Source organism: Phyllobates terribilis, unplaced genomic scaffold (genome assembly GCF_046119375.1).
Source record: "Phyllobates terribilis strain yellow unplaced genomic scaffold, ASM4611937v1 Scaffold_171__1_contigs__length_4068163, whole genome shotgun sequence".
Classification (NCBI taxonomy): domain Eukaryota; kingdom Metazoa; phylum Chordata; class Amphibia; order Anura; family Dendrobatidae; genus Phyllobates; species Phyllobates terribilis.
The window spans coordinates 3,722,593-3,741,967 of NW_027362931.1; the positions used below are offsets into that span (position 1 = coordinate 3,722,593).

The following is a 19,375-nucleotide window of genomic DNA, read 5'->3' on the forward strand; positions in this document are numbered from 1 at the left end:
TAGAGGTGCAGCCCTCTTATTCAGTACGCTTCCTGTCCTTATTGGGTGAATTCCCTCTCTCGTGTGGCACTGGTCATGGGGGAAAGGAAAATTTTAGAAATTGTTCTGGTATTCAGTGAGATATTAATGACAATCTTATTTATCAAAGGAAGTGTACTCATTATTCTGAGCAATTTTATTAAAAATTTTAAAACACACAGTGTACATGATTACAGTTTCTTTCCTGTATGACTTCCCTCATGTCTAACAAGATACGATTTATTTGCAAAAGATTTCCCACATAGTGAACATGAATACGGCTTCTCCCCAGTGTGACTTCTCTCGTGCATCACAAGACTTAATTTACTTGTGAAGGCCTTCCCACATTCCAAACATGAAAATGGCTTTATTCCTGTATGAATTCTCTCATGTCTAACACATTTTGATTTCTCTGTAAAGCATTTTCCACATTCTGAACATGAATACGGCTTCTCTCCTGTGTGAATTCTCTGATGTTTTCTAAGACTCCCTTTATCTGTGAAGGACTTCCCACATTCTGAACATGAATATGGCTTCTCACCTGTGTGAATTCTCTGATGTGTAATAAGACTCCCTTTATCTGTGAAGGACTTCCCACATTCCGAACATGAAAATGGCTTTTCTACCATGTGAATTCTCTCATGTGTAACACATTTTGATTTATCTGTAAAGCATTTCCCACATTCTGAACATGAAAATGGCTTCTCTCCTGTGTGAATTCTCTGATGTATAATAAATCTTGATTTAGCTGGAAAGCATTTCCCACATTCTGAACATAAATACGGCTTCTCTCCTGTGTGAAATGTCTGATGTCTAATAAGACTCCCTTTATATCCAAAGCATTTCCCACATTCTGAACATAAATATGGCTTCTCTCCTGTGTGAGTTTTCTGATGTTTATTAAGAGTCCTTTTATCATTAAAGCATTTCCCACATACTGAACATGAAAATGGCTTCTCTCCTGTGTGAATTCTCTGATGTATAATGAATCTTGATTTATCTGTAAAGCATTTCCCACATTCTGAACATGAATACGGCTTCTTCCCAGTGTGACTTCTCTTGTGCAACACAAGACTTAATTTACTTGTGAAGGCCTTCCCACATTCTGAACATGAAAATGGCTTCTCTCCTGTGTGACTTCTCTGATGTATAACAAGTTTTGTTTTATATGTAAAGCATTTCCCACATTCTGAACAGGAGTATGGCTTTTCTCCTTTGTGTTTTCTTTGTGTCTGAGCTGAGCTTTTAGTAAGTTGCTTGTCACACTGAAATCTTGTATCCACTGTGTCACCTGGACTTTTGGTAATAATGTGAGATTGCTCAGGAGATGATTCCTCATGATCAGGAGGATTATAAGAAAGTGAAGTGCTGTGAAGTCCAGGAGGTGCAGGAAGGGTGATGAGGTTTTCTCCATTAGAGTGCTTCCTGATATCTTCTTTTTTACAATTTAGTGATAAACCTTTATTCTCACAAGGATTTCCTATAAGAATGAAAGATAGATTTGTGTTGTTAAAAAAATCATATCCAAAGAGATTTACACATTTATTTTCTGGATCTCACAATGAAGACCCTCGTCAGTGAAAATACCGGTAATAAGGAGGACAACTACATGTCATAACATTAACACAATGACAGATAAAGTGAATAACACTTATAATCTGGTGATATTGGCACAAGTCAGGGGTGGCAGAGATTAGACGGCAAATAGACAGTTCTTAAAGGGAACCTGTCATCAGGATTTACCCCCTTAATGTACCACCAGTGCCATTTCACTCTCTCAAGCTTCCCATCATGCTCTTAGTGTAGAAAAGTGTCCACACAATTAAAAATTGATTTTAATCTTACATTACCGCATGCAAATGAGATCGACTAATCATAAAGGTGGGCCTCATAAAGGTGGCCGCCGTAATCATGTCCACACTATGCCTAAGGACTAGTGTTGAGCGAGTATGTTCTATCAACCCTTTCGCCGAGTATGCTCGGGCCGAGCACCGAGTATTTATAGCTGCTCGGTGATATGGTTGAATCCCTCCCGTGTGCATGATTTGCGACTGTTTGACAGCTTTATTACATGGGAGAAATGTCTATTTCTTACACATTCCTCACATGTAATAAAACTGTCAAACAGTTGCAAATCATGCACCCGGGAGCGATCTAACCTTATCACCGAGCAGCTGTAAATACTCGGAGCTCGGCCCGAGCATACTTGGACAGAACATACTCGCTCAACCCTACTAAGGACATGATACGAACCCTTATAAGAATGAAATAGCACCGAAGTCATATTACAGGGTTAAATCCTAATTACCGGACCCAGGGGAGTCCTTCTTCCAATGTCTGAGAAGAAAAATCTACAGTGGTAGAAAGCGGAACGATTCCAGTATGTGAGCAACCTGTAGTGCAAATGTGCCTCCATGTCTCCTCTGGAGCCTCCTTATTCCATTAACCACCCTACACCACGGAGCCTCTTATCCCCTGGAGCCTCCCTACACCACGGATCCTCCTTACCACCTGGAGCCCCTACACCACGGATCCTCATCATCCCCTGGAGCCTCCCTACACCACGGATCCTCCTTATCCCCTGGAGCCTCCCTACACCACGGATCCTCCTTATCCCCTGGAGCCTCCCTACACCACGGATCCTCCTTATCCCCTGGAGACTCCCTACACCATGGATCCTCCTTACCCCCTGGAGCCTCCATACACCACGGATCCTCCTCATCCCCCGGAGCCTCCCTACACCACAGAGCCTGCTTATCCCCTGGAGCCTCCCTACACCACAGAGCATACTTATCCCCTGGAGCCTCCCTACACCACGGATGCTCCTTATCCCCTGGAGTCTCCCTACACCACGGATCCTCCTTATCCCCTGGAGCCTCCCTACACCACGGATCCTCCTTATCCCCTGGAGCCTCCCTACACCACGGATCCTCATCATCCCCTGGAGCCTCCCTACACCACGGATCCTCCTTATCCCCTGGAGCCTCCCTACACCACGGATCCTCCTTATCCCCTGGAGCCTCCCTACACCACAGAGCCTGCTTATCCCCTGGAGCCTCCCTACACCACAGAGCCTGCTTATCCCCTGGAGCCTCCTTACACCACAGAGCCTGCTTATCCCCTGGAGCCTCCCTACACCACGGATCCTCCTTATCCCCTGGAGCCTCCCTACACCACGGATCCTCCTTATCCCCTGGAGCCTCCCTACACCATGGATCCTCCTCATCCCCTGGAGCCTCCCTACACCACAGAGCCTCCTTATCCCCTGGAGCCCCCCTACACCACAGAGCCTCCTTATCCCCTGGAGCCTGCCTACACCACGGATCCTCCTTATCCCCTGGAGCCTCCCTACACCATGGATCCTCCTTATCCCCTGGAGCCTCCCTACACCACGGATCCTCCTTATCACCTGGAGCCTCCCTACACCATGGATCATCCTTACCCCCTGGAGCCTCCCTACATTACTTGGTCTATATGCAGCTGAACCTACTGCACATGTGATACATCCGCCCCTGCCCAAAACACTAAATATATGTCCTTAAAAATTATGTTTAAAGGGAAACTGTCCGTTCCCTGTGCCCCCAGAACCCGCAGCAGCTGTGTCTGCAGATATAAACTCTCCGCCTAACATCTCTATTACATTAAACACACAAACAGATCTTTAGAAAAAGTATTGTATTTCTAAAGTTTATGATATGTAAATGAGGCCTTTGACTTGTCGATGAGGCGTTCGTGACCCCAGAATAGTCGCCCCACTTAGCATGTCATCACGGCTTTGGGGGCTTGAGAACATGACAAACCTACCGCATGCGCGCGGCTTCTCCTCCTCACTGCATTGAGCCTCTGACGCCGGGTGTACGCGTCCCATTACTGAGATAGGAGAGGACAGTCACTACTGGTCAGAGTCCATGTAGATGGGAGGAGCTCGGCCTCTAGCCCCGCCCTCCTCTCCCCTCCCCCTACACAGATTCTTATCAGGAGCGGCCGTCACCTCCGATCTCAGTGATGGAACAATGTTTCCTAACTGAATAGAGATTTTACCCCGGAACCGAGAATCCTGAGACGGAAGAAGAAATACGCAGATTTCTGTGGAGACTCCGGGGAGAAAGTTTCCCATTTCCATCTCGTCTATTCTTACAATTCATGAAGTTTATTCCTCTTATTCTTGTGTAATAAAGACTGATCAGGACGTTGTGTATATTATATGGGGACAATGAGGAATACTGTCACCATGTAACAATACATCGCTTATGGTTTATGGCCGCCAGGATTTGGCAACACAAAAATGTCTGAAAAGAAACAAAGTATTTATTGTAGAAAAGTCCTAAAAGAAAATGAAATAAATATATTGTTATTGGCTTGGATTAGTTGTATTACTGCAGTTACAGAGACCCTCCACCCCGGGACTGAACACTACACATTTCCCTGTACAGTCCCCTATGGGGTCCTCTGCCCTCCGCTGCCCCCTCAGATCGGTGGTCTCTTCCCCCGGCTTCCAGGACGGCCAGTGCAGTGGTATGGGGAGTGCAGTAATACGTCTACCCCACCCTCCATTGCCTTTCCTGTGCTGTGACCTATGGGGCAGCACCACATCCTAGTAATCTCCCAGCAGTCTGCGAGGCGTCACCAGTTACAGATGTATTCTGCACCTGGGTTCATTGCTCCTGTTTGTCTCTGGTAACCTTGTCTGGCTTCCATAATACCCCGGGATGACTTAGGCCTCCATCTACAGGACCATTCTTACTCGTCTTCCTGATTCTGACCTCGTCCCGCTTCTTGATTGTCTAGCACCTGCCATCTTTGGGTCAGATCTGACATGTCGACCTTCTTCTGCCAGCTCGCTCTACCAGCCAGCACTACTATGTGGAGCAGCCCCGGTGTCTGTGCTGTAACTCCAGATCACTGTACAGTGGTGAAAAGATAGAAGCCGGGAAACCTCTGGGACCGGCTTTATGGAGACTGTGTGTAAGCGCCTTATTATTAGGAACTGCCAGGTTTTCTCCATCGGTTCACCGTTACAGGAGGCAGATGGAGGACACAAGGAAGGGAGTCTATATATGATAACCGTATAGTCACTTCTCAGTCTCAGAGTGGACGGTCGTTTTATCACTCAACTTGTGCAGCTCATGAAGAGAGAAAAATTCTAAAAAATAACAGCAGAATAAAGATGATAAAGTAACAAGATGAGAAATACAACTCATCCCCCACAAAAAAGCTCCTCATACAGCGAGGTCAGTAATGAGAAATAAACCATCAAGAATGGAAGAAACAATCCAACAGAGGCCGGACAGACATCTGTCTGAGATGGTGAGTCCTGCATTGAGCAGGGGGCTGGATACGGGGACCCTGGAGATGGTCCCCTCCAACCAGAACATTCTAGGATTGTAAGTTGTTTGGTCATTTTATCTGTAAATCATTTCCCCCATTATCGGCCTTACAGATACATTATTTTATAAATTTTTTTACTTTCTCGTCCTCTCATTTCCGGAGTCATAATGTTATTGGTCACTAAGCTGTGCAGTTCTTCTGCTATTCACCCTATAAATGTAAGGAAATACTGACAACTGGGCGTTACCATTGTTCCCCTACATTGTCCAATCAGCGCTGAGTGTGAGAAGTGTGGGGACACATGTATGGAGAACGGTGACACCCGGTTATCATGTCATTCATAAATGTCGGAGGAACGTTCGGGAATCTGAGCAGCAGTTTCTTTCTTTGGTAACAATTCTTGTCGGAAAAAGAATTTCATCCAATTTATTGGTAAAAAAAAACTTAAAACTTTCGGAACCTGGATGAGGACGTCTTCTCACCTTCTTTTGGTAATTTATGTATTTTACTGTTGGAAAGAGAATTATTTATTCACGTTAGAGGCTCAGATGGGGGGACGATTCCTAGACGACATCTTGTTTGTCTGGAGAGACCGAGAGTGAAGATTCTTCTAAAGGGACGTTCCCAAAATCACAATGTGCTCTTATAATAAAGTACACCCTGGTTATTGTGAATATAACCCCTGTATAACATCTAGCCTGTCCTGCACATATCACCCCCTGAGTATGCCCCCCAGGATCTATATACCCAGCAGTTGAAATTGTAACCAATACATACCGAGGAGCCACATGTTATATACTGGGGGGTGGGACAGGGCTGGATGTTATACACCGGGGGGGACAACAGGGCCTGAAGGAGAAGCCAGAATGCAGTCATTAATGCAGGTGGCCCAATACTATTCTCCATATAGTGAATCTCTCCATATTACAAGATTCACCATAAATGACACGCTGACAGGAGATATAATCAGTGCATGGTGAAGGGCGCCCCCTCTGGGTAGTATTTAGTCTCCATGTTTATACGTTGGTTGAACTAGATCTCAAAAACCGACATGATGTAAGATAACGACAACTCTAGATGCGGCCATCGCAGCTGTTTGTAGATACGAGCTCCTAATCCCTTTTATGATGAAGCAATTCTCCACCCGGCACAGAGGACTAAACATCTGTCATGTACTGTCACCTACCTGGTGTCCTCCGCTTGTCTCTGACTAAGACCTGTGTTCTGGTCCTCCTACATCCAAGATGGCCTCCATAGTGGCAGAGGGACGACAGCAGTATGTCTGACCCACACCTCCATAGCATGGCACTTACTGACTTACCATAGGGGTCTTCATGCCACCGGGCGGTCGGCCTGGATGAGGAGGGACCAGAACGCCGGCCTCAATGTAGGAGGCAGTGGGAGGCAAACAGAGGCGACAGGTAGGACGACTCTACATGTGACATGTGTCGTCACTCGTCAGCACCAGGCAGTGGCTGCTACATCACCGAGATCCATAGGACAGGGAGATTCATAACCTGGAGCACAAGCTCAGTCATTTATATGGCAGCACGGACTTGTGTAAGGAAAATATGGACGTAAAGGATGGAAAGAATATTATAGAAGGTAAAGGAAAACTAATATGTGCTTCCTAAATCATTAAGAAGAGGTGTGAAGGCGGCCCCGGTATTCATCACTGCACAGCCGGACTCTACAGGAGCAGCCGCGCCATCACCGGACGCTTCTGCTGTGATGTCGACAACGGATAAAGCTTCACTGCACCGGAGACTTCATACAATATCACACACCGGTCATCATCATCATCACACGCCGGTCATCATCATCACCATCACACACCGGTCATTATTACATACCTGTGGAAACATCTACCGGAATCTCCTCCTTCCCGTCACTCACAGACGGCTGATCCCCCCCCGTCATCGCTTCTTCTTCTGTCTCGTCATTCACTTTATTCTTAGTTGGATCTTCCTCCTGATATATCAGATGTAACAATCAGCACAATACAAGAAACCACCAAAATCTGTGACATCTATGACCTCAATCAGAAATGTCCCCTATATACAGATTCAGTACAGGGCTCAGCACAGTCTACCTGATGATCCTCCGGGATGTTGTGATTCTCCTCTGGACAGTCCTGGGGATACAGAGTACAGGGACATCTCTCTGGTGGAATTCTCCTCCTGAATCCATCTGTAGGAAACACACAGTGACGGAATAGATTGTGTCATGTGTGGCAAAGTCACTGGTAAAGTGATAGAGGGAAGATATATTTCATGGAGGCTATTAGCTTCTGTGAATTGAAACCATGAAATTTGCTCCAACATGTTATTTGCTTAAAGAGGTTAAACTTCCATGTTAAAAGGGAGTGTTTTTTGTGAATGATCATTGTGAAGGGTGGGAGGTCATTCACCATATCTCCATCTCAGAGTGTGGTCTTTGATTTAAATACAAGTCCTACTGAGGCATTCAGTGTTCAGTGTCTGGAGAAGCTAGCTCCAGAGAGGATCTTGTGTTTGTTTTTCCTGAACCAAGTGGAGTTGCTGAACTCTCAGCAGGTGGATCCCTGCTATCACAAAGACTGTGCTTTTGTGTTACCATTTTGCTTTGTTTCCTGTTTTGGCCAAAGGGCCGTGATTTCTTTTATGGACTCAGTGTTGGTTTATGCTGCATTTTAATAAACCAACGAGAACTTTTTGGCCAAAGGGCCGTGATTTCTTTTATGGACTCAGTGTTGGTTTATGCTGCATTTTAATAAACCAACGAGAAGTTTTTAAAGAAACAGTGTACCTGTGTCTACCTCCGTGTGAGCGATCTACCACACATGTTATGATGAAATTATGGCAGTAGTAGAAGGTGACCACAGAACAGACATGACAGTCTCCCTCCTCACCCTGCTGATCGGCCCATATTGCGATCGCCTCTTGTGCTCCATGTATAACCTCAACCTTAATATCAACCAGATCTTCACCCTAAAAATAAAAATGTAAGATGAGCTCAGGTCCCATCACTTCATGGTCCGATGTTGTGGGGACTTCAGTGTCATCTACCTGATGATCCTCCGGGATGTTGTGATTCTCCTCTGGACAGTCCTGTGAATACAGAGGACGGGGACATCTCTCTGGTGGATTTCTCCTCCTGGATCCATCTGTGGAGACATAGAGACTGAATACATGACCTGCCGTGTATCTGTCTATATATGAGACTCGTCTCTCAGTACCAGTAATTCTATGTTTATGTATCAGGGAATAAATTACATTGTTGTGGTCCTCACCACCGGTACCAAGGACCCAGCACATTGTGGCCTCAAGTATGAAGTGATAATCAGCGAGGCCAAAGCCTAATGCTCTCTGCTCTGCACCCGGAGGATGAGGACCCTGAGGAGAGGGACAGAGAAGACCCTCGTCAGTCAGATGAAGGAGCCGTACTAAGAAACACAACTTCTCCAAGTTTCGTTTCCAGGGATGGAACCACAGAGGAGCTGGAGAAAGCTCCACATTTCTATCCATCGGTTTCTTCTGTCCTAATTTACCGTTATGTAGATTGGGGGAAGGACGGTGACCATTTACCAGTGATTGTATTTTGAGATCTCATGATGTCATCATGAGGACACGGCCTCCCTCCTGGACAGGATCCTCTGGGATCACTAAGAGGAGAGAACCTTCCGTTCTATTAAAAGACGAGTTACCGCTTTCTTATTCTTCTTTAAATAGAGATAACTCTCAACATCCGCCTCGATATAAACACTAAAATAGGCAGCAAGTGCGCGGAAAGTTCTGCGTTTGTCTCTGAAGGAGGAAAAAAGGGCACATGTACGGCTGACGGATGAAGTCACAGCGCCGGGAAGGACGGTGTTGTGGGGAGCACCCGGTACGCAGCGGTTAGTGCCTATCAATGTGTAGAAAGGACAACTAGAGAGCAGGCACCGGGGTCATGGGCGCTTACTGATGCACACGGGGAGCCAAGGAGAGATTGTCTGGTCAGACTCCACAGAAAAGCTCCATAATACATATTCTTCAGGACAAACATCCCTTTAACCCCGTCACTCCCCAGTCTGTTTTCACCTTCCTGACCGGGCCAATGTTTTACAGTTCTGACCTCTGTCACTTTATGGAGGTAATAACTCTGGAGCTTCAACGGATCCCGCTGATTCTGAAACTGTTTTTTCGTGACACATTGTGCTTCATGTTAGTGGTAAATTTAGGATTTGGCTTTTTTTTGCGTTTATTTATGAAAATATCGAAAATTTTTCAAAAAAAATGTTGGACTTTTAATTTTTATGCCTTTTAACCAGATATGTATTAACTATTGTGTATGGTATAACTAACATTTACCACATGTCTACTTCACATCATATTTATTATTTTTGGTAAAAGTTTAATCAGCAATTTCTTATTTTTCAAACAAAATTTACAAAACCAATTTTAAGTTTCCTCCTTTCTCCCCCTTTTGCATTTTAAGTCTGCAGTCCTGCTCCCCAATACTTATATCTATGGCCAGTTTGACGTCAATCAGCCGTTACTAACATGTCGCATTTAAGGGATCGCACTCATCGGCTGAAATAAAATTGGTCGGATCTTCCTGAACAGTAGGATGATTGTCTTGCGAGTACGATGCGACTTCTCTCACCTGTCTCGCATCTGTATGACATCCGTATCAAACGCGTTTATAACAGCAGCTTTTACAGACGGTCATTCTCTGACATTTCAGGCTAATTTTCTAACTAATAAAACATTTTTTATAGATCTAGAAAGATAGAAATGAGTCAGTGAGATATATCATCAGTGCAGGGCGTGTGGAGCTGCTGTACATGGATTTAGCTAATAATTAAAGAATTTAAAGTAAAAAAAGCAAAGGGGGAAAGCGGACAGCTGATGCTTATAGTCTGGGAAGCGGGTAATAAACATTAATTAACATAGATCTTCCCAGGGGATTAATATTAACATCTGCGTAGCCTTTACTGGTTATTAACAAGGGGTGACCCCCTCCCAAAAAAATGATGTGGGGGCCCCTTCTATTTTTAATAACCAGAAAAGGCTAGGCAGACAGCTGCAGGCTGGTATTAATAGCCTAGGAAGGGGCCATGCATATTGTACCCCCTCCCAAACTAATAACATCAGCCTGCAGCCGCCCAAAAAATGGCGCATCCATTAGCCTCGGCTCTTCCCACTTTCCCTGGTGCAGTGGCAAATGGGGTAATAATATTGGGGTTGATGTCAGCTTTGTAATGTCAGCTGATCTCAAGCCCAAGGTTAGTAATGGAGAGGCGTCTACAAGACACCCACATTACTAACCTCCATCAGTTTAAGTAAAAAACACACACACAGAGCAAAGTCCTTTATTTGAACAAAACACTTCCCGACCCTTTTACCCATTTAATAATATCCAAAGAAAAATAAAAAAAAAAGAAAGTCATCCTGAACTGTCGGCAGATAATCCATACTGATGATGTCCCGTGACGAAGTCCAGCTCTGCTACATCTGTATGGTGTGTTGAGCGATGGCTCAGCATGCCAGCCAGGACACACTGGTCAGTGCAGCGAGCAGTGACGTCAGTAAGGTGACCAGAGCTCATCGGCTATGAACTCCGGTGACCTTAGTCAGAGCAGCGCTAGACACTGCAGGAGCATTCTCACGCTACTGGCTTGCTGAGCGGTCACATCAAACAATCAAGATGTAGCACGGCTGGGGATTTTTGCTGGGACAGCATCACATAAGGATTATCTGCGGACAGGTGAGGATTATTTTGTATTTTAATTTGATCTTTATAAAGGGTAAAAGAGGGTCTGGAAGTGTTCATTTCAATTAAAGGACTTTGCTTTGTGTGTGTTTTTTTAACTAAACTTACGGGGTTAGTAATAGGGGTGCCTTATAGACGCCTCTCCATTACTAACCCCTGGGCTCAATGCCAGCAAACATTACAAAGCTAACATCAACCCCAATAGTATTACCCCACACGCCACCGCACCAGGGCAAGTGGAAAGAGCCGAGGCTAGGCGCCAGAAATGGTGCATCTTATGGATGCGCCAATTCTTGGGCAGCTGAGTGCTGGTGTTCTTGCACTGGGAGGGGGACAATATCCAATTCCCAGGCTATTAATATCAGCCGGCAGCTGTCTGTTTAGCCTTTGCTGGTTGGGTCCCTGGTTTCCTGCACTGCTGGTAACATTACCATTATGTCTATCTATTGTGTCCTATTGCACTTGGTCTGTTGATGCTTATTTGTATCACCTTTGCCCAGCATACTGACTGAACCTATCACTTTATATGTTTATTACTATATCCTTTATGTCTATGAGGTATAATGCTTACTTGTGATAGTGTTTCTCTAGTCAGTAACTTTTTCATTTTAATGATATAAATAACTGATATTATATATTACTTATGTGATGTATGCTATGGACCTTTACGCATGAGTATACTCTCTAACATATAATTGGACCCATATTTCGTATTTACTTAATAGGATAATTTCACCTTTGGTCTGGGCCTTAGATGTAGCAGTGCAGTACACCAAGTGTTATATCCAGGTATACCACCATTGTTCTTCCTGAACTTGTACCTCACTTTTTGTATATATTGTATTTGTATATGAATACATATGGTATTCCTCTATATGGTTTTTTTTTATTTGTTAATAATAAAGATATATTTTTAGGCCTTTGAAGAAAACGCTTCATCTCTTTAGTGACAGTAATTATCAGAGGCTGAAGTTACAGTTCTATCCAAAGGCTTAACCTTCTCCCCGACAATTGAGTTTGACGTTTATAGAACTTTATTAGATGTGAATAAATTTGTGAGAACTTTCACTTTGCGTTGTCATTTCATGGTCAATGAACAGAATGAGAACATGGAGAACTCGTTACAAGAAGTTTCTCATGATGATGTTCCCAATAGAACTGGAACTTTTGATGAACAGGGTTCACTTCTTGATCATAAAACTCCAGCGATTCAACACAACGGACAGTTACTTTCAATCGTTTGTTGTAAAAAAAATCTCCATTACTATCCGGTCAAGTCTCGTCCACCAGTCTTGGATGTTTTCTAGGAAATGATTGAAGATGAACTACTTACATTAAAAAGGAACACAAAATTTCAAGGACAGAAATATCATAATCTAATGATATCAGAGCAACGAGCTCTGAAAGAACTTAACGAGAACTCTGACCTCCTCATAAGGAAAGCAAAGGACGATCCACTGTTATATTGAATGTGGGACTTTATGAAAAATTCCATTGGTAAATCTGCAGACAAAATGTGACCGATGCTCTAAGGAAGGAGAAAGATTCTGAAAGAAGCCGCCGAGGACGAAGACTCAAGACTGATGAAGACGACAGCGGAGAAACCGCGACTCACAGATCAGAAGAGAAGAATCAGGGAATGAAAGCTGTGAGAAAATGTAGAGAAAACCAGAGCAAGTCTGGAGAAAAATCATCTATTATAGGACGAGGCCGAGAGACGTCATCACATCCACCGGAGCCAACAAGAGTCTCCTCTCACCTGGTGATGTCAGAGGCCGGAGCTCCTCCATCATCACCTCCTGGTACCGATCCTGGTGTCCTTCTAGATACTCCCACTCCTCCATGGAGAGATAGACAGCGACGTCCTGACACCTTATAGGAACCTGACAACAACGACACCGCCATCACCCAGAATCCTCCAGTGCTGCCCTGTATAATGTCCCAGCAGTCACCTCTCCGCTCATCACCCAGAATCCTCCAGTGCTGTCCTGTATAATGTCCCAGCAGTCACCTCTCCGCTCATCACCCAGAATCCTCCAGTGCCGTCCTGTATAATTTCCCAGCAGTCACCTCTCCGATCATCACCCAGAATCCTCCAGTGCCGTCCTGTATAATTTCCCAGCAGTCACCTCTCCGATCATCACCCAGAATCCTCCAGTGCTGTCCTGTATAATGTCCCAGCAGTCACCTCTCCAGTCATCACCCAGAATCCTCCAGTGCTGTCCTGTATAATGTCCCAGCAGTCACCTCTCCGCTCATCACCCAGAATCCTCCAGTGCCGTCCTGTATAATGTCCCAGCAGTCACCTCTCCGCTCATCACCCAGAATCCTCCAGTGCCGTCCTGTATAATTTCCCAGCAGTCACCTCTCCGATCATCACCCAGAATCCTCCAGTGCCGTCCTGTATAATTTCCCAGCAGTCACCTCTCCGGTCATCACCCAGAATCCTCCAGTGCTGTCCTGTGTAATGTCCCAGCAGTCACCTCTCCGCTCATCACCCAGAATCCTCCAGTGCCGTCCTGTATAATGTCCCAGCAGTCACCTCTCCGCTCTTCACCCAGAATCCTCCAGTGCTGTCCTGTATAATGTCCCAGCAGTCACCACTCCGGTCATCACCCAGAATCCTCCAGTGCCGTCCTGTATAATGTCCCAGCAGTCACCTCTCCGCTCATCACCCAGAATCCTCCAGTGCCGTCCTGTATAATGTCCCAGCAGTCACCTCTCCGCTCATCACCCAGAATCCTCCAGTGCCGTCCTGTATAATGTCCCAGCAGTCACCTCTCCGGCCATCACCCAGAATCCTCCAGTGCAGTCCTATATAATGTCCCAGCAGTCACCTCTCCGCTCATCACCCAGAATCCTCCAGTGCCGTCCTGTATAATGTCCCAGCATTCACCTCTCCGGTCATCCCCCAGAATCCTCCAGTGCTGTCCTGTATAATGTCCCAGCAGTCACCTCTCCGGTCATCCCCCAGAATCCTCCAGTGCTGTCCTGTATAATGTCCCAGCAGTCACCTCTCCGGTCATCCCCCAGAATCCTCCAGTGCTGTCCTGTATAATGTCCCAGCAGTCACCTCTCCGGTCATCACCCAGAATCCTCCAGTGCTGCCCTGTATAATGTCCCAGCAGTCACCTCTCCGCTCATCCCCCAGTACTGTCCTGTATAATGCCCCAGCAGTCACCTCTCCGGTAATCACCCAGAATCCTCCAGTGCTGTCCTGTATAATGTCCCAGCAGTCACCTCTCCTGTCATCACCTAGAATCCTCCAGTGCTGTCCTGTATAATGTCCCAGCAGTCACCTCTCCGGTCATCACCCAGAATCCTCCAGTGCTGTCCTGTATAATGTCCCAGCAGTCACCTCTCCGGTCATCCTCCAGAATCCTCCAGTGCCATCCTGTATAATGTCCCAGCAGTCACCTCTCCGGTCATCACCCAGAATCCTCCAGTGCCGTCCTGTATAATGTCCCAGCAGTAACCTCTCCGGTCATCCCCCAGAATCCTCCAGTGCTGTCCTGTATAATGTCCCAGCAGTCACCTCTCCGCTCATCACCCAGAATCCTCCAGTGCTGTCCTGTATAATGTCCCAGCAGTCACCTCTCCGGTCATCACCCAGAATCCTCCAGTGCTGTCCTGTATAATGTCCCAGCAGTCACCTCTCCGGTCATCACCCAGAATCCTCCAGTGCTGTCCTGTATAATGTCCCAGCAGTCACCTCTCCGCTCAGCAGCTCAATCATCTTGTTGCTGAGCTCTAGGATCTTCTTCTTCTTCCTCTCATGTATCGGGGGGTGCGGGGGAGGCTCTGTGATGGGGTCCGGGCTCCGCCCTCCTGACTCCTGGAGATGGATGATGGGAGTCACCCCCTCCCCCGGTGTCTTCCTCACTATTGTGTAATCCTGTGTATGGAGAAAAGTGGTAAAACACAAAACCCCAGAGACATAATGAAATAGTTGTGGCTTTCTAACCCAAAACCTAATTACAGGTTCCTATTAACACTTTCACCCACGAGACTGTTTTCACCTTTCTGATTAGGCCAATTTTTTCAATTCTTATTAGTTTGACTTTAATTTTGATCAAAATTACACGGTGACCCTATTTGGGCCATGTGTGAACACGCTCTTACATGCTGCATGTACACTCATTTATATTCCAGTTCATTTCTTTTGTTTTTTGTCAGTTAAAGGGGTCCTCCCATCTCCAAGATCCCATCCCAATATGTAGTAGGTGTAATAATAATAATAATATTAGCAAATACCTTCAATTAGAAATGTAGTATAGTATTTTTGGTTCGCTAGCTCTCTTACCCCATGTGCAGGCATCGCAGGACCTTAGGTATCCATGGTTACGACCACTAGCAGCTAGCCAACTAACTGTGATTTTATCAGTGGACGTAACCATGGAAACCTAAGGTCCTGCGATGCTCTGCACATGAGGTAAGAGATAGCGAATCAAAAATACTATACTACATTTCTAATTAGAGGCATTTGCTAATATTACTATTATTACACCTACTACATATTGGGATAGGATCTTGGAGATGGGAGGACCCCTTTAAGTGTGCACAAGTGTGGTAATCTCATGTGGTGTATGGCAGGGGGCTGCACTCCTCGCAGTATACAATGTATCTCGCTGTGGACAGTTTTCTGTCAGAAGAGTCCTCTCTTCTCAAATTAAACTCCACAATATAATATTTTTCCAGTAAATGCCTCCAGGTAGAGGGTGATGATGGTGGTAGTAGTCTGTGCACCCGAGCCCCAGTCATAAAGAAGCCTAAAGAACTTAAACAGAAGTCCCTTTACTGGGGATAATGGGTCAAATTCTTAGGCTGTGTGCCCACGATGCGTTTTTGAAGCGTTTCTGCAGCAGCAAAAACGCTGCAGAAACGCTTCAAAAACGCTTGGTAGAAGGTCCGCCATGTCCCCCAATGATAATCCGCGTGTGCTGTGCTCATGCTGCTCAAATTTCCACTTCCGTTTTTTCATGGTGAAAAAAACGCAGCACCACCAATTATTTTGCAGAAGCGTTGCGTTCTCGCCGCCATTGACTTGCATTGGAACGCTTCAAATCTGCAAATATGTAAAACTACTTGCAGAATTAAAGCGCATTTGCTGCGATTTTGGAACACAAGACTGCAGCAAATGGGAAGTGACCTCATGCGGGGGCGTTCCAGCCATCCCATAAATCCAGGAAGACGAGAATCCCATACCATTCCTGTCTTCCTGGATCATGGCTGAGCACCTGGGGTGGTACAAGATGGACCTGAATGTCCCGGTCATGATTGGTGTCTGCGGGTGTCTGCGCTGGAAACCTGCGCGGTGTCAGCATGGACTCTGTGCGGTGTCTGCGGTTGTCAGCGGGTGTCTGCGTGCAGGCAGACATAGGTCTATGTGACACTACTACTCCCATCGGCCTATGTCTGTCCCCCGTCCACTAGTGGCAGCAGGATCAGCTCGATGGGAGGAGTAGTTCCCATCAGCCTGATCCTGCTGTTAAAATTGCCCTAATGTGTCCGTAAAACTGCCCCATATGTTATTTTTGGCCCCCATAGGTTTATATTTTTGCCCCTATACATTTTTTATTTTTTGTATGCCCCCATATATTTCTTTTGGCAACCTATTTTTTTTTTATTAATTTAAAGTCCCCATTTTTGTTTTGCTTGGTCCCCAATTAATTTTAAAAATACATTTCATTGGTGACCAGTGGTTGCCTAAAGAAATTTAGTTTATACATTACCTGTTCCCACCGATCACCACCTAAAATAAAGTAAAAAATAAAAAAAATACACCTATACTCACCTATATGCCTAATTCCCCAAAGCCCTCAATCTCCTGTAATAAAATATAAAATAACACAATTTTATCCTTACCCCTCCGTAGTAGTCCACGAGTGTCCCATGAAGATCTCCAGATTAGAGCAGCCACATAAAATGTGACCGCTCTATACCGCTGCCGCCGCTACAATGGCGGGGCCGTAAAGCAGCCCCGTCATTGCATAAGCGAGTTCACCGGAGTTCAGGCAGCGCTGCTCCGGTGACCTCCTTTACAGCCCCGCTGACCGTGAGAAATTCCCACGGTACAGCAGGGCCGTAAGGGGGGGTCACCAGAGCTGCGCTGACTGAATGCACTCCGGTGACCTCAGTCAGTGCCTCTGTAGCACCCCGAGGACTCGGCTGCTACAGGGGTATTGCACCTCAAACCAGAGGTGTGGTATTCCACTCCCGGGTAAGGATGGAGTGTGGGACTGAGCTCAGATAGCTGCATGCACTACATACATCCCATTTCCGGGGGACAGAACTACGGTACTCCCACCAGTAAGATGTGCAGGTACGACAGCGTCTGTCCCTGGCTGGAGTGGGAGGGGGGGTGGAACATCCCAGTAGTGTAGGGGCAGATAGGGGAGGGACTCTGGGCATAGAGGTAGGAGCCCATTGGGTGCTAGTCACCTGGGCTCACACATAGAGGGAGTATATATGGTGGGCACCATCTTAGGACAGGGTCAGTCAGTCAGTCTGAGGAGAAGCAGAGCAGAGGAGCTCAGCCAGGAGGGCTGACAGGGAGCTGTGGCTCCGGCTGGGCCCAGCTCCAGGGCCAGGCCTGTAGTGGAGAAGAGGAGAAAGAAGGGCCCAGAGACATAAGAGAAGAGGGAACCCTGAGATCCCAGAATAAAGCCAGAAGGGTGAAGGGTTGGCGGACACGGGTACCGGAACCCGAACTGGCAGAGGCTAATGATCCTTAGCCAGGAACCGGAGGTCGTGGTCAAGTTTTGCCACGACCCTCACCACATCCACCAGGAAGGCAGACCACGAATAGGGTCAGGAAAGCCAGAGAAGGTTTTACTACCAAGAGGCCCGAGGGAGCCGGACAAAGGTGGATCCCTGGTGGGGACGGCCAGCAGAAAGAGAGAGAGAAGGGAGCTCAGGACCACGCTCCGGAACTGCCTGGGGGTTAGCCGAAACCCACACCTGGTGAACGCAGTACGGCTCGGATGGTCACTCCCGGCCGAAGTGACTGAAACAACATCAGTGAGTAAAAACCCTGAAACTGCACCATACGTTTCTGAGTCTCCTTGCTGCACCATCACTACCTCCATCATTCACGTCTGCTGCCCTGAGGCCATACCCCTCCCGTTGGGGGTTATACCATCTACGCTGCACAATTACACCACCGGCCTCAGCGGACTGTCCTGCAGCGGCAGCCCCATAGCTGCATTCAACGGGTGGCGTAGTCGTCCTACATCTACTGTTAAATATATTGCCGCCCAGCTTGACTCCCTGGGCACGGACCGGGTCACCGCCACGAGACTACTACCCCCATCTGATCCGGCTCCGGGTAAGCCCCCGTGCGCGCGATGCCGCGCGACACAGCAGGCCCAGGGGCGCGTCAACTTTGGCGTAGTCGGCAGGATTACGTGCCCGCCATCACCGGGTACTGCGTGCCTGAAGAAAAATTTATCTGTACCGTAAGAAGAAGTCTCCCGCCGGTTCCAGAGGGTCCCCGCCATCGGGCGCCATCTCGGGTCGTTTCCCGCCGCTTGCCCGCCATCTGCAGCCTTTTCCCGCCATCCGCAGAGTTTCCCGCCATTAGGAGACGATTCCCGCCATCTGAGACGATTTTCCGCCCTGGCAGAGCGGACGCCATTATGGGCGTGCCAGAGGGTGGCAAGAGACGACCTCCCATCGTGGGCCTGGTTCCAGAAGAGCGCCAAAAGAAAAGACCGCCCCCACCAGCGGAGACTGCAATGATAGAAATGTCCATCAGAGTGGGGGGTCTGCCCCTGGAACTGACAATCACCAAGTTGCCCCGGGACCACCCTGAGTGTGGGCGGATCAAGAACAAAAGAGAGAGGATGGGTGCAGCCTGGAGGAGTCTGGAGAGATCGCACCCGGAGATGGAGGGAGAGTCAGGCAGCACCGACCCTGTGGTCAGGAGCCTGCTGCAGGCCGCCACCCCAGAAGGCCTGGTGGAGATCCTGGCACAGCTCCCCAAAGATCGGGAGCATGCACAGACCGCGCTGGAGGGTCTGGCTCGGAAGATGGCCCGAGTGCAGCAAGAGGTACTGGCCGAGTGGAGCAGAGAAATGGCCCTGCAGGCTGGAACCCGCCAGCAAAGGACACCACCCGCAACGAGGAGCACGCCTGCCCCTGAAGAGGATGCAGAAGGGACGGAGGCCGGAGACGACGCCGCAGAAGGAGCTGAAGAGGAAGCAGGTAAAGGGGACGTCACCACCCCAAGCCCAGAAGCCGTAAGCCTGCCCCAGCTCCCCGTCGCAGAGCCCGAAGTCCCACTGATCGATCC

General features: G+C 47.3%; 1 pseudogene; it reads right to left on the reverse strand.

The window, feature by feature from the left end:
- Positions 1-209: 209 nt before the first annotated feature.
- LOC141212366 (uncharacterized) overlaps positions 210-19,375 on the reverse strand; it is a 288,826-nt pseudogene continuing 269,660 nt past the window's right edge.